This window comes from Varroa jacobsoni, unplaced genomic scaffold (genome assembly GCF_002532875.2).
Source record: "Varroa jacobsoni isolate VJ856 unplaced genomic scaffold, vjacob_1.0 scaffold_644, whole genome shotgun sequence".
NCBI classification, from domain to species: Eukaryota; Metazoa; Arthropoda; class Arachnida; order Mesostigmata; family Varroidae; genus Varroa; species Varroa jacobsoni.
This window is the reverse complement of record NW_019213546.1, coordinates 267,004-285,573: the sequence shown is the minus strand read 5'-3', so window position 1 is coordinate 285,573 and position 18,570 is coordinate 267,004. Positions and strand designations below refer to the sequence as shown.

The following is an 18,570-nucleotide window of genomic DNA, read 5'->3' as shown; positions in this document are numbered from 1 at the left end:
CAAATGCAATGTCGCAGCTTTATCGAATATTTACTTGAACCAAGTTGCCGTGGTACGGGCTTAGCCTGAAGGCAGACAACTAGACCCCATCTTATATAAATAAGTACGCAACAAAACTGCCGCAACCCTGAAAAGGAAATTTACGCCCGAAAAGCCGATTAGCCCGAAAAGCAGCCATAAAAAAAAGGCTTTTTTGTCTGATTAAGTTTGCCCTTCTGCACAGCATAATAGAGGGGCTGCATAAAAGATTATGAGCGCAGGTTACGCTGAAGCCTCATATTACACTTTCAGATATCACTCATAAAAAATACATAGCTCAAAATTCAGAGTTTTCTCCAACAATTGTAATGTTCCATAATAGGAGAAGGCCAATCGTTCAAGTGTGCTGCACACTTCAATAACATAACACTTCAAGCACAAATGGCTAGAATACAAAAGATGTACGTGTTAATGGGACAGAGAAAACGTGGAACAATCGCAACAGAAGCTTCAGGAGAGCCGGATTAATAACGGCGATGCTTCTAAATGTCCCATTAAACCCATAGCAAACGGCCAAAAGAACCATCTGAATCTCTTCCGATCTATAATAGTTTTACCAACCACTATTATTTTAGGTATCTCCTATTTGATAGTTAAGTATGAAGACATACACATAACGATACTGAGTTTTTTGTAGCAGAAGATAGCTCCCATCTCTGTTGGCGTGCGCAGTAAAAAAGCCAATCATTTTAATTCTAAAATGGTCGTAATCATTCGCTTGCTCCTAATGGTAGATCCTAATGCAACCTATCCAGCTTAGTAGTTCTGAATGATATGTTTACGTTTGTTGTTTTCTTTTATCAAAGGCTAATGTGTTTGGCGACGAACAGAAGATGGGAATGATAGATAATAGAACTTAAATTAAATTTGTCATGTAACGTCATAAACGTAGGACAGAAGGCGAAGACCACAAACTAAAATCACTACTGCATAATAAAAACAATAAAAAAAAATACGGCATGATAAAAAGTGCCGTTTTATTCTGTTATTTTAGAAAACAGACTAACAATAAAGTTTAGTCACGCTTTCAGCATTGTATAGATAAATAAACTTTAACACTTAAACAAGTGTCAAAGTTCGATGCAATCATTCACGTTCCTTATTAACGCCTTTCGAAGCCCATAAATCGTAGATACGTGAACGAGCTGATGTTCCCAGATCTTGCCTAATCAAACCGTGACAACTAAACATCACCCTCTCATGAATTTAGATTTTGTTTATAAACTTACATTTTCTGCAGGTAGAATTTATTGGTACGATGCATTATTAGATCATTTGCAACAAAATAATTTTTGCAAACGCATATTTATTCATAATAGAACAAAGAATCCTGCAGTTCGTTTGCAATGGTACCTTTTGTCAAAGGTACTACGTTCTTCTTCAATGCAGCATTCTTGCCTCATCACTTTATCGCAACTCCACATATTATCACTTTGGAAAGCCCTGATTGAAGGCAGCTTTGAGGTCAAGGGGAGGTACCATAAGGCGCCTGCAAATAACTGTCCTTAAAGGTTCTCCTTGTACTTTGGAATAACGATAATCAAACAATATGCGAAGTAATAGCGACGGAAATATTTAGCATACGCCTGTGCTACTATGTACATATACGACGCATGCTAAGTATTAAATAAACAGTAGATGAAGCCATAAGAGCTTCTGTTGTATCCTCTAGCGCGACAAGCGCGTGAATGTGGTAGGCCTTAGCTGGGAATGTTGTGCAAAGTACCATTAAGGCTCTGCCAAACACGCTACAACATGGAGTACCTGACCGCTATATTTGTCAAGTCAGAGTAAAAGACCTTCAGGACGATAATTTTAGATCGGGTTAGCTAAGAGATAAACCAAACATCTTGTCTTTACTTCTATTCTACTCTCATTAACAAAGCTTCCATATTTAAATTGGCATTTGAATTTTTACTAATTCTGAAAAGTTTTGGAAAAAGAGTTTGCTAGATGGTGGAACGCAAAGACCGCTGAAGCGGAAAAAGTAACCACGTTTTGAATATGGTCTGCGTGACAACAGTGGTAACATCACACTGAACATGTTAAATGAAAGTAGAAACTTTTAGTCTTTAAGCTTAACTCTTTTAAAAGTAAGTTTCTCCCAACTTCTCCAACAATCAAAAAAGTTCAAAATTTTCAAAGTTTCCAAGCCGTAAAAGTGCTGTCACGCATTCTTACTTAGTCTGTTTTTCCAATCCCCTTCAGACGCCCAATCGTTACACATGAGGTATTAGCTAATTTACTACCCATTATTCATGGCTTTACATAGTACAAACGAGATATTCTTAACCAACACTACAAGTTTTACTAGAGAAATGGAGACGTCGTTTGTATCTATTCAGATATAGACTAATTTGAATCCATCTATAACCAGACGAAATTAGTAGATGAGGCCAACCAACCAATCAAGTATTACGGCCATATGCCACCTTTTGAGCTCGTCAGCAATGGGGATAACCGTATCTATGTATGTGTTTGCAATTTCGGCTGGCAAAGTGAATACAGAAGACAATAGTGAGGAGTACGAAAGAGAAAGAAAACTAACATATAACAGGGAAATTTTCTGTATTTAGAAGTCTGCCAAAAAAAATATCGCGAAGTAACTATGGTCGTTACACCTGCAGGAGTTGTCAGAGGTTGCCGTAGCAGTCGTGGCCGCCGGCGCTGCTGTTAAAAACACGAGGTGATACCGAACGACGCAATGGATACGTTAAAAGCTTGTATTACTGCTACTGTTACCAAATGAGCAGAGTCCTTCGATTTACGTTACGTTTTACTTTTTTGATTGACATTAACAGTAATTTCTATCGTCTTCATCACCTGAGGTTGCGGAGGGGCATTCTATCTATGAGCGACTGCTCATCTTCATCCAATATGACGCATTGTCTTGTGGTCATGCCGCACACCCTAGAGCCACTGCAGCGTCGAACTGGATGACACAGCAAATCGCTTAACACGAGTAGTGAATCGTTATTAGCCTATATTTGTCAGGATAGCTGACTTGCTCATTTTTCCAGCAGACTTGGTCTCAGTTACGTTGAGCCTAATAGCTCGCGTTTAGCTTTGAAGACAGACAGGCAGGTAAAGGCCAACCGGCCGGTCGGCCATCCGTCCGTCCGCCTGGCTAGCCGCTCGTCGCCGCTCGTAGAGCTACTGCTACTGCCCTCCAAGGCGACCTTCTCCCATCAATTTCCAACTTGCCCATTGGTGCCATACAGGCTGGCCATCCGTCCACTAAGCCTAGCCTAGGGGGCGCTAGCTAGGAAATGTCGATGGGGGAAATCGGTGCAGGAAGGGAGGAAGGTGCGGACCACGGCACGATAGTGGCGCCCTCTTGCTATCCTTCGAGAAGCAGCAGCCCGGCCAGGGGGCGTGCCTGTCAGTCGCCTAGAGAGCATTGAAGTCTTGCCCGTTGGCCGTTTTCGGATTGTTTTTCCACAAAATTTAGCCCGTTTTGTCGTGAGTGACCGTGGACAAGATCGGATACCACCTCTGAGGAGTGGCCCACACCAGCCAGGGTAAGTACAAGGAGGTTATGGATCAGGTAGCATACGGCCGCACCCTTTACATGGCTACTGCAACTAGGGCTTATTATCTCAGCCCATAGCGTATTATCGACCCTGCTGACTCGTACACGTAGAGCAATGAGCCTGCCAACTAGCAACCCAGTAGCACTAGCAGACTATACATACAGCAGCTGACCATGTGTTGGGACTGCGCCATGGCCCAGGGTCGCAGCGACCGGTGCGGCCCCACCCGCGACCGCAGCTAGTGTAACTGCTGCTGTTACCGCTTCCAGTGGCAAATATATCAAGATGCTTCGCCGATTTCGACGCTCTGGTGCCGAAATAAAGACTGATGGCGACGATCGGCACCGCCAGCTGCCTAAGCAGCAAAACTGCGCAACGTCAGACGATCAAGAGGGACCGATTCTGCGCTGTACAAACCGGCGTTAGATGCACGATGCGCGTGGGAGGGGCTGTCCGTGTGCAGTCACGAGTTTTGTGCTGTGTGACGTTGCAACAGCTCCTTCGAGCCATCTCGAAGATCGAAGGAACTCGTTTGTGGAAGGCCGCTTCGTTATCAAAACTAAATGTATTATATCTTTAATAGTCCCACGTATAGCCATATATCCAGTGGCTGCCTTCTGAGCCTACTTGCTAGCACTAATTTTCTTACTGTTACGTGAATTTGACGGACGGAAAAGAGTTGGAATCGAAAAAAAAAAAAAAAAAAAATAAGTACTTGCTTGTGGCTGTTAAAAGTTCCAACAGCAGCGGCAGCAGTAACCGTACGTACTCGTTTTTTTCACATTTAGTTCTGTTTGTTGCCATGAAAGCGGCATCATCTTTCTTATAATAATGCTAAGACGAACACTTAAAAAGGACACCACGGGACTAATACGTGGCGGCCTAAAATATATATACCATACATATGTATATTACGGATACAATGTTAAAATTCGTTAGCGGTTTCAAGAGTGGCTGTCGAAATGAGGACGGTTACTTGAAACAATGCCCTCGGGCTTTCGATAGGCTGGTATTTGCAATGTCAAAACAACAGAGTCAAAAAATGAAGGTTCGGTAGTACGACTCCAACTCTTCCATAACTGCCAATTCTCTGATCGGAAACATAGGTGTATAGTACTTGGCTATGTGTATGATAGTTTTTAAATTCATGAAGAGATAAACGGGGTGAGACTAGCATACGTCCATTTACGGGTAGGTTGCGAGCCGGCCGCCACCGTTTCCTCCATAAAATTGTCGGCTAGACTAGTAGCCATGCTCGTCAGCATAACAGTGCTTGTCCGGTTAGTGAACGAGGCAGACTGAACGGCAAAGCCAATCAGCTGGGCGTTCCCGATCGAGTGCGCGAAAGCCCAAAGGCCTTTATCTGTCCTATATATATTGCATGGACGTTGCTTCGATCCATTCCTCGACAGATTGTGCTAGTCATCGTCAACGGGCCTCCGCATATATCGGGAACAACAATCCGATATTGAAACCGCGCCCACCCGACCTATTGCTATTGCTGATGCCAATGATGTACGAGCTGAAGCTGTCTGTATACGTATTTTGTATGTTGACCGCTCACTATATACCGATATCTCTATTAATATCATTATTTGTACAGGAAGGGTATACATTAAAGGGAGCTTACAGCATCTAAGTTAGGCATCGAACAATGGGTTCATGGGTTAATCTTCTATAAGTGTAAAGCATGTACACCATTATCACGCTTAATTTATGTAAAGCTTTTAATAGGGAAATACGTTGAAATAGAAATATGTTGCATGATATACATGTAATACGGAGGTTTAAGGGACGAGAAAATATTCTGCTTCTATTCACCGTTTTATGTTTATGTATCCGTTTTGGTTGTGTCAATTTGTAATCAGACTTTTTCTATCAATCTGATCACGGGATCTACTGACCGTGATCCAGCAAGCGCAAACTGAATATCTTCTGTGATGAAGATTATTATAATTTAAAGAACTATTTGCTCCAGTTAAGGCGTAAATGCTATAGGTAAGGCGGTCCAAACTGGATGAGGATTTCGATTATGAGGCGAAAACCGTAATTGTGTCGAGTAGAGCTAAATAATGCTAAGAGAAAAATATCATTAATAAAATTAATTAGACCCCACTTTTCTTTTGTGGCAAAGATGATGGCGCCGGCGGGCAAAGAAAAAAAGCGGAGGCAACTTCACGAGCTCTGATGACGCCTTTTCAGAAATGAGTCCAACTATTTTCTACCTGGCTAGTCGAAATCGATTGGCTAGACAGAAGACACACAAACTAGTGCGCTAATAATAACAATGTCGATCTGCATGCGTGCAGTGTACAGCTTACCTTTGCGAATGGTGCGCTATCTCTCATTCCCCGTTACGCGAGGGAGCACCAGAAACGGCCTTTTCCGGATAGCCCACGCGTAGACGATGGAAGACTACCTAAGCTGGGGGGGGGATCCTTTATTAGCCATAGCATTTGCCTAAACCAGGTCTTATCAGATGGCGATTGCCTTTTTAGCCGAAACGCTTATTATAGTACAGTGTAAGCTGACTGGAAGTTACCAATGTTATCTTTGTGGTCGAGTAACGCTGTTGACCTTCCTCGAAATTCAAACTCACGATTCTATGTCACTGTTGCTTTTATGCCGATTCTTTTGGCCGTCGACCCTAGACAAGGTTATAACATGAACGTAAAGGAAATAAAACTCATCTACCGATTAATTGACCGCTTCACTTTACACTAACAATGACGGGATGGGCTTCATGAGATGCTGGTTCATTATCTTGACAACCAAATTGCATGACTGGAGCATACAAAATGAGCGAAGCCAAATTTCGAGGGACAAAGCGCACCACCCAACCGCGAAGTCTGCTTCATTGAGTACAGCCTAGGTTGTTTCGGAAAACGACAGCACCTACATTTATGCGCATGGTCAGGAAAGTCGCTATACATTAGGGTTTTGTTAGTATCGATATCACTGCTGGATATCAATCTGCAAGTAGACATTTCTCACTGAATCGGCGTTAGTTCCCCCCTGGGATCCTGTTGTCTCTGCTGTAGATTCTTTGGACTATCGAGCTTGACGTCGGGATTGGTCCTTTGAAATATGGGAGCCACAGTTCTATCAAAAGACGATCTGTGTAATGGCGCGAGTGAGCATATGAGGAAAAGCGAGCAACGGGAAAAATAACAATACTTCTTTCATGCATGCTGCGCACTGAATGGATAGTAACAGTGGTCGCGGTACCCGAAACGTCCTATCGTAATGTGGGACGCCGTTGCCCGCGTCGTTCCGCGCATAATTCACTATTGGCACGTGTAACGACCTCAGAGTACAAGCGTCAAGCATGCAGCTGTGAGACTACTCTGCGCTGTTTGAGGCCGCGTCGTGCAGGCACGTATCGCCAATAACTTCTATCCGCGCCGTTGATGTTGTACTGAAGCCGACAAACTGCTGTAACACGAAGGGCGAGTGTGTTCGATCGGCAAAGATAATGCTAATAGTAAAAACAACTGTCTTAGATACTCATCAACTTCCTTACTTACCGACTTATGACAGGCAAGATTAACACTACCATTTGAGATCACAATTTATACCTCTTGCCATGAGACATATTACAAACCTAACTAGTTCTTTTTATATTCACCGTATTTTATTTAAAAAAGAAGCAGCCGTGTATGTCGCAACAGTCAAGCCGATAAGCGATTCTATTACGAAAACGTTTTTCTAAAAAAAAAAAAATAAAAGAGGCGGCTTTAGGCTACCCAATATGTTAAGACTTGATTGTATAGATTGCCGATTAAAGCAATGCCTAGTGGCGATATTGGACATTAAAGTCGAAACATTTATTTCAACAGATTGAAATTAGAACGTAGGAATGAGGTAAGGCGTTGCGTACCGACCCAGGTCGTGAATGGGTTTGTGAGCATGTGCTGGTCTAAATTATAAACCCGGCGTTGACACAGCTCATTTCCCGCTGGTAAGTTCGTCTGAAGCAACTAACTAATCTGTCTAACTAAGGCAGTTCCGGACGTAAAAACTCGAAACACTTAGGTAGATTGAGATCGACTCGACTGATGCTTTAAATATCTTTGGGACATATCTCCACAGTCATACCGGCAGGCAGCACGACGAAATGCAGCATATGCATCTACACATTGTAAAAGTGTCAGTTTTTTTTTCTTATAGAGAACTGAAAACGTGGGTTTTCATCGTTCTTGTGCAGATGGCTCTGCCCCTATAAAAGCCATTGTCGACCGTGTTCCTATTTGTGGTATTTCAAAATGTGATAAAATCTCTTAAAAAGACCGTTGTTTACACGAAGATTTTCAGAAAAGCACCTCCAAATAGAACTTATATTCCCATTAGTCGTGTTTTTATCACAGGGAAGTTACATGGAGAAATATACCACTGGAGCCTATCGAATGCTTTCGAACTACTACAATAGATTTGCTTTATGTCTAACGTGAACTCAACACTAAGCAAGCTTAGCTAGAGATTTTCCCCACTCTTTTCGGGTCTCTGTCTATGTATTGGTTCCATGTAATGATGCAATACACAGGTAAATAACAAACGTTTTCTGATTTTAAGAAATGCCAGAGGATTAGTGGCTCAACGGATTAAAGACAGATCGTTCTTAAGTTGAAAGATTGAACTTACATTACAAACGTAGGAATGTAATAGCTTTTACGTGTAGAACTTACGTCTAGTTGGTAAGAATTAAGGCGACGATTTCTAATCTTTGTTTTTGATTATATACTTTATCCTAAAACGTGGTCGGTATGCCATCCCTTAGTAGTCTAAGGGCATAGACAAACGAAATGTTTTAACACGAAGACAGCATGTATATCGCTTGTAAGGTAACTTTATTTAAATGTTATCTTTGTTCTTAAAGCGATGACTGTTTTCTGCTTAAATCAGAGCCAATGACATTGATTAGCTGTAGATTTAGTACACTCCTCATAGTTTCTTCAAAGCTTCTTGGGAAAATTCATGTGTCAACCCTGTTTGCTTCCAGCGCGTCGATAACAAATAACGTAAATCATATCGCATGCCCCGATCCCTGTTAATTTTCTGTTGAAATAACTAGCTGATTTTTGAGACGTCCCTATTGGGAAAGGGAGAGCGAAAGGCCTGCTTATGTGATAGAAACATGTAAAGGGAGTACACCTTTTTAAATAGGATTATTTCAGCATAATCACCTTTGCTGCATTGGGAATTAAAAGAATCGAACTAAATTGTTCGTTGTCGTATTGTGAGCTAGGCATTTTAATGGACAAAAACTTTTTTTTATGACCTATTAACGAGACACATTTACTGATAGATAAGAAAGAAAAAACAGTTTCAATTTGTGTGCGTTTCATCGTGGCTCACACTATTCTACCGGCACAATTTATCTGTGTGTGCCTCCTAATCGTTTTCCAGTTACGCCGTATAACGTTTTATGAATTTTCCTAACTGCTCCAGGGTAATCAAGAGTTTCGTCTGGATTGCTACACTTAGACCGCCTTCTAGCCTTGCAAACGCATGTACAGTCTCTTCTTGGTTCTAACTATGAAATTATGTCAATAGCGTCGTCGAAATGAGGCTTACTGCTGCCGCCTATATGACGTTGACGCATATTTCTCAATTTTTTCAAAGTACACCAAGGGTCCACTTAATTACAAGGCAGAACAAGATGTTGCCTCTATATATACTGTTTTAGAGCATTGCCTTGAACGTTTCTGGAAGTATCAAGGGTATAAAATAGTTATTTTCTAAATAGTGAATTCGTTTAAATGTAAATTATTTGCAGGCATAATTTTGTATGTATCTGAGAACTATTTAGTAACGAATAGAAAGAAATACGAAACTTACTTGATGAGTGGCATTAGACATGTAATCAAAACCTAGAATAATCACGAATGTTTATAAATTAAGAAGTGTTGTTTCTATTTGCGTCTCCTTAATGAACCAAACAATGTGTCGGACATGTAAACCAGCACAGTCATACAATAATTCCCTAATTTCAATGCATGCCTGCCCTTCTCTCTGATGCATCCTCCCTGACATCGAATACGCTTTACCGTTTGAGCCGACGACTCAGTCTTCTCTATGAAATTCTGTTCAACGGTAGCTAAGTCGCAAAGTTATGTAACTTTTGAATTCAACAGATACTTGCCTATTCATCAATTAACAGAACAGTTTGAAAAACGACAAAAGAAAATCACAAAAGCCAGCCAGTTGAAACCTACATGTCAAGCTTTCCGCGTCTTGCCTATGCCGTGCTAATAGCAGAGCTTTCAGCTACTTGTGAATATTAATCAGCTACTCAGGCGAGTCATAATGTATGCCTTTCATTAGGGGCAATGTTCTGGATTCCTGTCTTCCAGTGAGTAGAGCTCACTGATTGGAGCTAGCTGTTTGTGCAGTTACCTAAAAAAAAGGTAAACCGTGACTACTGATGGGCATCAGGTTCTCACCGAGACTTCTCAGAGCGCGCCTAGGCTGTCGCCGTTTGCAGTCTATGTAATGACTTGCATACTACTAGTACTCGACAAACTGATCGCATTTGAAAAGGAGCTCCACTAGTTGACTTGCGGGGAGTGTTTCTTTCGGAACGGGGTCGTCGTTGGTCAATAGAGTTTTTAAACCTGGCGGATGACTGCCATTATTTAGCTCTAAAAATGTGTGACACAGAGGAAATATAACTTTAAGCAGCATAATTAGCTGTGAACAGAGAGATTTAGTGTTTGACATTAGCAGAAAGAAATGGGCAACTGAGGGTGAACGAGGGAGCCGCTTCATATACACTAATTGAACGCATAGATAATAGGAAATTTGCCAGGTCGACGAAGTGATTTAGCTGTATATAGTAGGTTAGTTTTAGAAAAATAGTGAGTGCTCTAAAACTAGGTATTGTCAATGCCTGTCACATAACCTAATGGAATTATTACCTAAGCCGTACAATAGACATGAGTCAGCCAACTATTTGAAGCAATCTCTCTGACCACGAAGTTTGTTGTTTTGACTGATGTCCGAGATAGTCACGGCTTTTCTGTATACGAGTTGTGTGTACAGCCACTGAGAGCAGCCAGCAGACGTTGCCAGCAAATAAAAACTCATATTAATCTATAATAACTGCGGACACTTTCTGTCCCTGTGTTAGCGTATTCCAGTTACTGTATATCACGCCGAGGGTGGTCTGCCAAAGAACAACCGTCACTAATCGCTTAAGATGTTACCCGACAAGGAACTTTCAAGTACCCGCCCCGGCTTTTTCCTTATGTCCACTTGGTGCCATTTACAAATAAGCTTAACCAAGACAAACTAAAAACACGCTTACGTTTCGCTGATTGAAGTGCTGTCTCACTTATCAGAGTGAACCCGTTCTCCCAAAAGCGGTGCATACTTATGAGGCTCCATAAACTGATTTGCCAGTGGCGATGAAGCGAGTTACAGAGCAGCAAAAAGCTGATTCAAAGACTTTATCTTTGGCAACAAAAATTAGATATGGATCAGAATTCCATAAAGGAAAGCAATAGAGGTCTTGTCTCGGATGGCTGTTACGCAGGTCGTATTGGCCGAGGGCAATTGCCTTCTAGATGCCCTCTTGGGCTTGATGATAAAAATAGGTCAATCTTTGTGTCCAACGCGCCAGGCTTGTTCCTTGACAAAGAAATTGTTCCGTCAGGGAACACTATCTACTGCGGTCATCCTCAAACCTAAGGGCGGTGGCCCAGGCAGGTGCACTGACTGTACCACCGCTTGCTACATACTGCTAGTCTACCGAAGGTCATTCACAAACACATTCTACGTTAAGCGCCTGCCATGGGCGGGACATATTACATTTTATCATTGCATCTCTAAAGCCGATAAATCTATAGAAAGATGTAGTGGGCTCCTTTATCCTTTACAAGCTTGATGCTAGTTTTCGTCTCATGCATCTTGCAAGCGTACTAAGCGCCATATATATATATATATATATATATACGTATTTTAAGGTCAATGCGTAAATAGAGAATGGAACACCTATCAAACGCGGTAAAGCTATTAAACATGATATGTTCAACGATCTAACATCAAACGGTCTTCGATGTACAGGTATAAAGTGTCTGACACTATGCTAATATAGTTTTAGACATAAAATCTTAAACATTTATTTTGTTACACGGCGAGCAGGTAAGAAGCGCCAAACGGCGATGCTCTGGAGTTCCGTAAGTTGAAAACAAGCAAAACAGAGGAAAGCCCCTTAGCTAGAATTTTGCACCATCGTGGTCGATACGAAACGTAATCTTAGTTACGTACTATTATTGCGCTCATTAATCTTACACCTTCAAATTACGCCCCGCATATATATCTACACACTTACCACAATCATAACAAAGCTTATAAAATATTCACGGGCTAGTCAGATATATATCTGGTAAGCCGAAGAAGTGCCAATGACATGGCAGAAAGAGGGCACAATACTAGCTGATTGATAGCGGCCCTAATGCCCGGGTTCTTCGGACAGCCCTCAATATGAAAAAAAACATCTGTCAATACACCTGCTACCTATTTTCATGTAGCAAACATGAGAACGCATCACGTTCATGTGACAGTTCTCAATTTGGTTGTTTTATAGCAGAATAGTACGTTTTTATTGGTACGCAACGTCAGATGTAAATATCAGACAAAAGAACTTTGTTACATTTGAGGTAATAGACTGACTTAGCTTATGAAGGCTAAATAGATAATGTATCAGCAGTAGTTCCAGTTTGAGAGATCCCGCGAGAGCCGTCTAGCAACGGAACCTATGACGGAACAAAAAAGGCACTACGATTTACGTGATGAAACGAGCACAACATCGCGCTGGTTGGCAGAAAGCAGACAGAGCGGCGGTAGCGATCCGTGCCGTCTAAAGCGGCAAAAACACACAGAGAAACCCATTATTGAGTCTATCCTCTGTTTCACTCCCGTTATCGTACGACCGATTTTGGCTGCGCGACGTAAATAGAAAAAATGAAACGATAGTCTACCCATTGCTCTATTTTTGTCCTTATGCTGCCCTGATCTCTGAGTAGTTATAGCGTCGATATCCTGTGATCCGTTGTACTTTTTCATTGAGAAAGGGCTAGTACATCCTAATATCTAGAATAAGGTGGATCGTTGGACTGACAATGCTTGCGTTGATGCCGTATATTTCTCATTCAGTTACGCTGTTTGCCCAATGATCAATAGCACAAGCAGCGAGAACTCAGTAGTCAAGCTAGACGCCATTGTGTCTTCAGCATGACGCAGCAGTAGGGCCTTTCGCACCCTGCCAAATCTCGTTTCGCGTACAGATCTGTAATTAATTGTAGCTTTGCAAAAACGCCTTAGATAGAACACCATCTGAATCGTACAATTAGCCTTAATGCGCTTGTAAATCGTTTACTGAATTGTGCCTTATTTACCATTCATTTCATCAACTGGGTCGTGACGCGGTGTGCCTACATGCAAAGGTATGGTATCTTGTTTTCCCCTATCTGTCTGCGTCTTCGACTCCCTTGATGTCATTTTTCTACGCCCACTTTATCTCATCAACCATCGTATATCGCCATGTTACATCTTTTTCGAATAGCTGCAACATATATTATCTTTGGCATATTATTGTAGCTACTTAAGGTCACCTTTTTTTGTGCGATTTCACAGCATAACTGCTAGCACCTTTGGCCGGCCTTAATAGTGCAGAACGTGAGCTGAGTGAGCAAATGTGCTTGAACGGTCAGTCCAATACAATTTATATACATCTACATTGTTGAACGCAAGGCATCGACATTCCTCCAAGTGATCCCATCCAAGAGCTACTCATTAATAGCGATAAAGGGCTTTAGGCTGCAGGCGCACCTTTCTAAAGGGAACTTCACTAATTAAAGGAAGGCATTGCCTTATCTTTATTCTTCTGCAGATTTTAATGGTAGACGATAAAAGTGACAAAATGAAGATCTGCAGCTCATCTTCAGGGTTTTAGACCCTACATTTAAGGTTCTCAAATGTGCTTTACGTGTTTCTATTGGAGGTTCGAGTCATCAAATGTATTATATATATTATTAACGAAACAGAGCAAACAGTCTCGTTAAGCGGTCAGCTCCACAGAGAGAGAACTCTAAACGTTAAGGTATGGCCCGAGTAAAAAAAAACTTGGAACTTAATTCATTTTAACCATCAATCAGATATTTGCGAATATGTATTTTTGTTATTTGTGTATCAGTTTTTGGAATACACAATATTCAGTAAACTATGCAACCCGGCGGTGACTCAGCCGGAGCTTAATGGCCTTCATTATTTATTTTGCAAATGCATATACAGATAAATTTTTAAATAAAAAAAAGCAGGGCTAAGATTGTCAATAGCTGGCCTGATATCTTAAACTTGTCTTAAGCCTTTTATAACCAAAGTTTGATGCCCTCCGCGACTTTTTAATTGTTTCTAAAATAAACGCCTCCAGCTGGATGCAAACAAGTAGCTTGCCTTATTTACGGGAGTTTCTAATTTGTGTCAGGATACACACACCCAAGCCCAATTAGTGTTCCAAATTTTAGATCTAATACCGTTAAGCACTACTTCAAAATCGTGACTACCTAGCAGTGCGCACAATACGGCTACTTATATCTCCGGCAAGGTATAATTTTCATCAAGTAAAACCGCTATTCTGCCCTGTTACTTGACTGTTAAATTTGACCTGGGGTTTTGTGTAAGCCTATTGTTACCGTTTTGTTATTTAAAAGGTGATTCAAAAAAATCATTATAAGCAGGATCGTCGATTGAAGCTGTGCTTCAAAAAGCCGCTGATAGAATAATCTTATAAGGGGCCAAGTAGAAACTAGAGTACCAAAAGATTATATTTCCCTTGTTGGTATTCGATATGATATCGTTTCCTTCAGCGCTATAAGCTATAAATTCAGCTGGAAAAAAAGAAGCAATATATATATATATATATATATGTCTCACGCACACACATATATACGTATGTATGCGTGAAAGCTGCATATATTCACCTGCCCTGGCATAAAGAGACAAAAAACGTAGGTAGCGCTAAAACCGGGTAAGGACAAAGCAAGGAACTATGGGATACTAGGTTACTGTAGATCTGTGTAGAATGCCTTCCAAACTTCCAGCGGTCCCATTTAACCAAGCCATCCTTTTCGTCTTCGTCCGCTTCCTTCTTTTCCTCTTTTGATAATTTTTATTTACATTTATTTTGTCCTACTTGATTTCGCTAGTAAAAAAGACGTTCTTCTTTGTTGGCATACACCGGTTGTTTCCGTTTGATACTGCTAATAACAGATAAAAGCGGCTGTCAACTGTGTGTGATCTGTTTTCGCAGATTTATGCCTACTAACAGTAGTCAGCGAATGAACTGGGTCAAGGATGCAAATGATATTCAGCTTTAAGGATATTTCCTCTTTTTAGCAGAAAAAGATTAAAAATAGTCTAAGCTACAGCCACACATCGTGTAAACGGTACACAGAAAGGAGTCGAGCTTTTTTGCCTAGATGTGTACCTCTCATTTAAATTACGCTATGTAACTGAGCGTACATAATCCCGTAGCGAATGATATAATCTTGTTTTGAAAGCAACAAAGAAGGCCAAATCATTCAAAAAACAACTTAGGTAAGGTAGCCAGTTGAAACATAATTAGCCATGACTAGTTCTTGGGCAGTGCTGGGCCACGGCCATAAAAGCAGTGAACAAGCAATCATGCTAGTCAATATAAACAAACGAATCTAGCGCAAGTTATTTTTACGATGCAAGAAACTACGAATTACTAGACCAGGTGCGTGTTCTCTCTTACATGCCTTGAGGGCAATGTAGGCTCGGGCTGACGGCAAGGTCGCAACATCAAGTAGAGACGTAGGGCGTGGAACGTATGAGCAGGCGTGGCACTCCACAATACAGATTCCACCACTCCGTTCGCTCCATTCTTTTGCCTCTTTCTCTTTTTGCGCCCTCTTTCGCCCCCGCTCACTTTCTCGGGCACAAACTCCCTCGCTCTCTTACGTTGACGCCCCTCTATGCTAACCGAGCTATCGATGGCGGTCCAAGCCTTTATGAATCATTTAACTATTTTGTGAAGAAAAACATACGACACGCCGAAAGACTTGTAAGCTGGACAGCAATTGCTGAAAAGGAACAAGTCGACAGGAGCTGCATTTTTTTAGGAAACGACGTTAGGCCAAGGCTCTTAGTGAAAAGGGACCCCTGAGAGCCTAACGGATTAGAGGGCATCTTCCTTAGATTTGGCAGCACAAAATGCCTGAAAGGGAGTCAACGACGTATTTTCGGCGGTCACATGATCCTTAGACGCATGTCTATGGCTCTCCAGCTATGCCTCATTGCGTTTTGATCCTGAATAGCTGACGCCCTATTACGTCGCCCCCAATCGGGACGGCGCGGTTGCTTGCTCCAGACAGTTATCAGTACAGTCTAGTGTAGTTGTAGTAATACAGGTGCAGCGTAGGTGCAGGCGTTAGCCCGCAAGCTGGTCAAGTCGGTGCCTATACTAAAAAGGTGGAGCTATCCATTATACTCGGAGATTATACTCTGAACATCGCTCACTCTTACACAGCAAACTCATCGCAGCAATGTTGCCATCGTCTTCGAGTTAACCATAAACTTCAGCCTCCCCCTCTGCTTGCCTTCTCTCCCCTACACAACCTGCCCTAGAGCATATATACCCCTTTCTGCTGTACTTCAATCTCATTCATTTTGGTCTATCCTCGTAACACTAGCAGAGTCCGTCTTCTCTCACACATTCCCATCAAGAAGTACTCATGGTCAGCCATTATTGGAGTACCCTTGTCCTCTTTGCGGTCACTTATTCTTGGCTGTCGTAGCAGTACATCTACGCAGAAAAGCATCGATATTTTTATGGGTACTCTTCTGTATATACATAGGTAAATTCTAATCAAATGTAGTCGCATACGTCGTATCGTGTACCGATCGTTCTGCACCAGCATTTCTTACCTGTTGTTTATCCTTTCTAACTGTGAACCTCAAGTTAGTGGTAGTATGTATATGGATATTTAACTCAGTATGTATTCGATTTCTTTGACTCGTTTATTCTTCATTTGCAGACTTACAATATTATGTATTTAAAACATATCTATTCTATTATATATCAGTCCTCTGCGAAGTTAAATGTCAGCGAAAGACAGTCCTCTTGAAGAACACAGTTTATGACATCTAAAGGTTAACACTTAACATCACTGTTAGGTTAGGCTGCCAACTAGAATATATATTATAATCAATTGAAAGATCAGACATCGAAAGTAACACTACGAGTTTATTCTATGCAAACAATTGAGGACTACTAACATCTCTTTGAAATCCTTGTCGGGTTTTTAACTTACGGATAACTTACTTATAACATGATGAGATGAGCGCTTTCAAAAGTCGAAGGTTAACAGTGTTGGTGGTGTTCATGACATTGTTGCTACCATCACTGATTGTGTATCGTCTCGTTTCAAGGCTTCATGCCTTCGTAGATCCCTGGATATAATGATGATTGGAAGAGGAATGAGCTATTGTTTGCGTTCTATTGTCCCATGGCTTCATTGTTGGTTGCAGTCGACGTCTTCGGGGGAGAACTTTGTCTTTCCACATAGGACCGACTTCTCAGTACCGCGCTCCGACACCCACAATGCACGATGAACTGAGACTAAGAGAAATGGAACTCGAATCGTCGAACCAACGACGCGACTCACATTGCGGCAATGCTGCCATTTACTAGATCTAGCTATCAATTTGAAAGTGTTTAAAGAATGTGTTAGTCCTGAGGGAGTCAAGCGACTTGCCAAGACACCACTGCTTCGCGAGGAATGCAGAACAGAGAGATACGACAGGGGCCCAGGGCAAAAGTGTGGTGAGGGCAAGCGTACCATGTTTCCAGCATTTGCTTACGGTTTGCGGCTGTACATGGTTGTGCGTTAGTCGTTTCTCGGTTCTTTTCTTGCCGTTCCTTTTAACGGTAAATCCCCACTGTAACGTTGCTTCGAACCTTCCCACTGATGATTACAGGCTAATTGAAGGAGCCCAGTGTCATCGCATTGCATTACATAGAAAAAAAGAAGCATAGTTTGAAAGGTACAGGTACCGTAAGACGTGTATCGTATTCTGCGCTGACAGTAATTTTATTTGACCGGCAGAACTTTACAAGTCACGCTTTTCGGGGCCACATAAGATGATAGCATAAACAAAATATATCTATTTTTTTATAGGTAAAACATAGTAATTGACTGGTACTCAACCGCGTTTCTCTAATGTATTCGGGCATAAAGGCCGTTTCTATATAGGACGGTGCGTTACACGTGAAGGGACCACTTCCTAAGAGTCTCATCAATATATTGTAAAACGGTTATTTTCATCACAATAATAGCCATTATCTTCATTTACCTTCCGCGGTGCAAAGTGTTTATCTGCTTAGAAAGAAGACTAAGACGCAAAAGGCTGCGCAATACTTTCAACAGCAAGTCGTGTAGCCTTGATATAACTTCGCGATTTCAAATCCAGCGAGGTCGATGGGAGAATTAGCCAACTTAACTTCATTTAGAACGGTGATTGTTATTTTAAGGTATTGAGTTGCACTGCAGTAAAATGTAACGTGATGGGTTTCTTAGTAAGTTGTGTTCAAAAGCCTGCATTATAATAATAATAATAATAAGCCGTAATACTGCTTATTGTATTGCTAGCTATCACTGCTCAGATACGGATCAGCTTGGCCAACGAAAATTAGAAGTTCTTGATCAGGATATCATCAATTATGGACTTTGCCCTCAGCTAGGTCATCTATGAGCACGAAAACGCAATATCTAAGCAATTTGAGAAAATACAGGGCTTATGCCTTGTATTGAAGAAAATTAATTAGACCAACTCCTCTTCGCGCAGCAGACAACAAAATACACACGTTTAGATAAATATTTGAAAGTGTTTTTCAATGTGTATATCTAAAAATCGTCCAGGCATATTTATTACCTTTCGTAAGTAAAGCATCACCATTTTTTCTGCCATTACG

At 41.4% G+C, this 18,570-nt stretch overlaps 1 protein-coding gene across 1 annotated transcript in view; it reads left to right on the top strand.

The window, feature by feature from the left end:
• Window positions 1-3,414: 3,414 nt before the first annotated feature.
• Window positions 3,415-18,570, top strand: part of LOC111262310 (uncharacterized) — a 41,738-nt gene continuing 26,582 nt past the window's right edge. The window contains exon 1 of the mRNA XM_086969026.1: window positions 3,415-3,560. The gene's annotated coding sequence lies outside the window, so the exon portion shown is untranslated. The remainder of the gene's footprint in view (window positions 3,561-18,570) is intronic.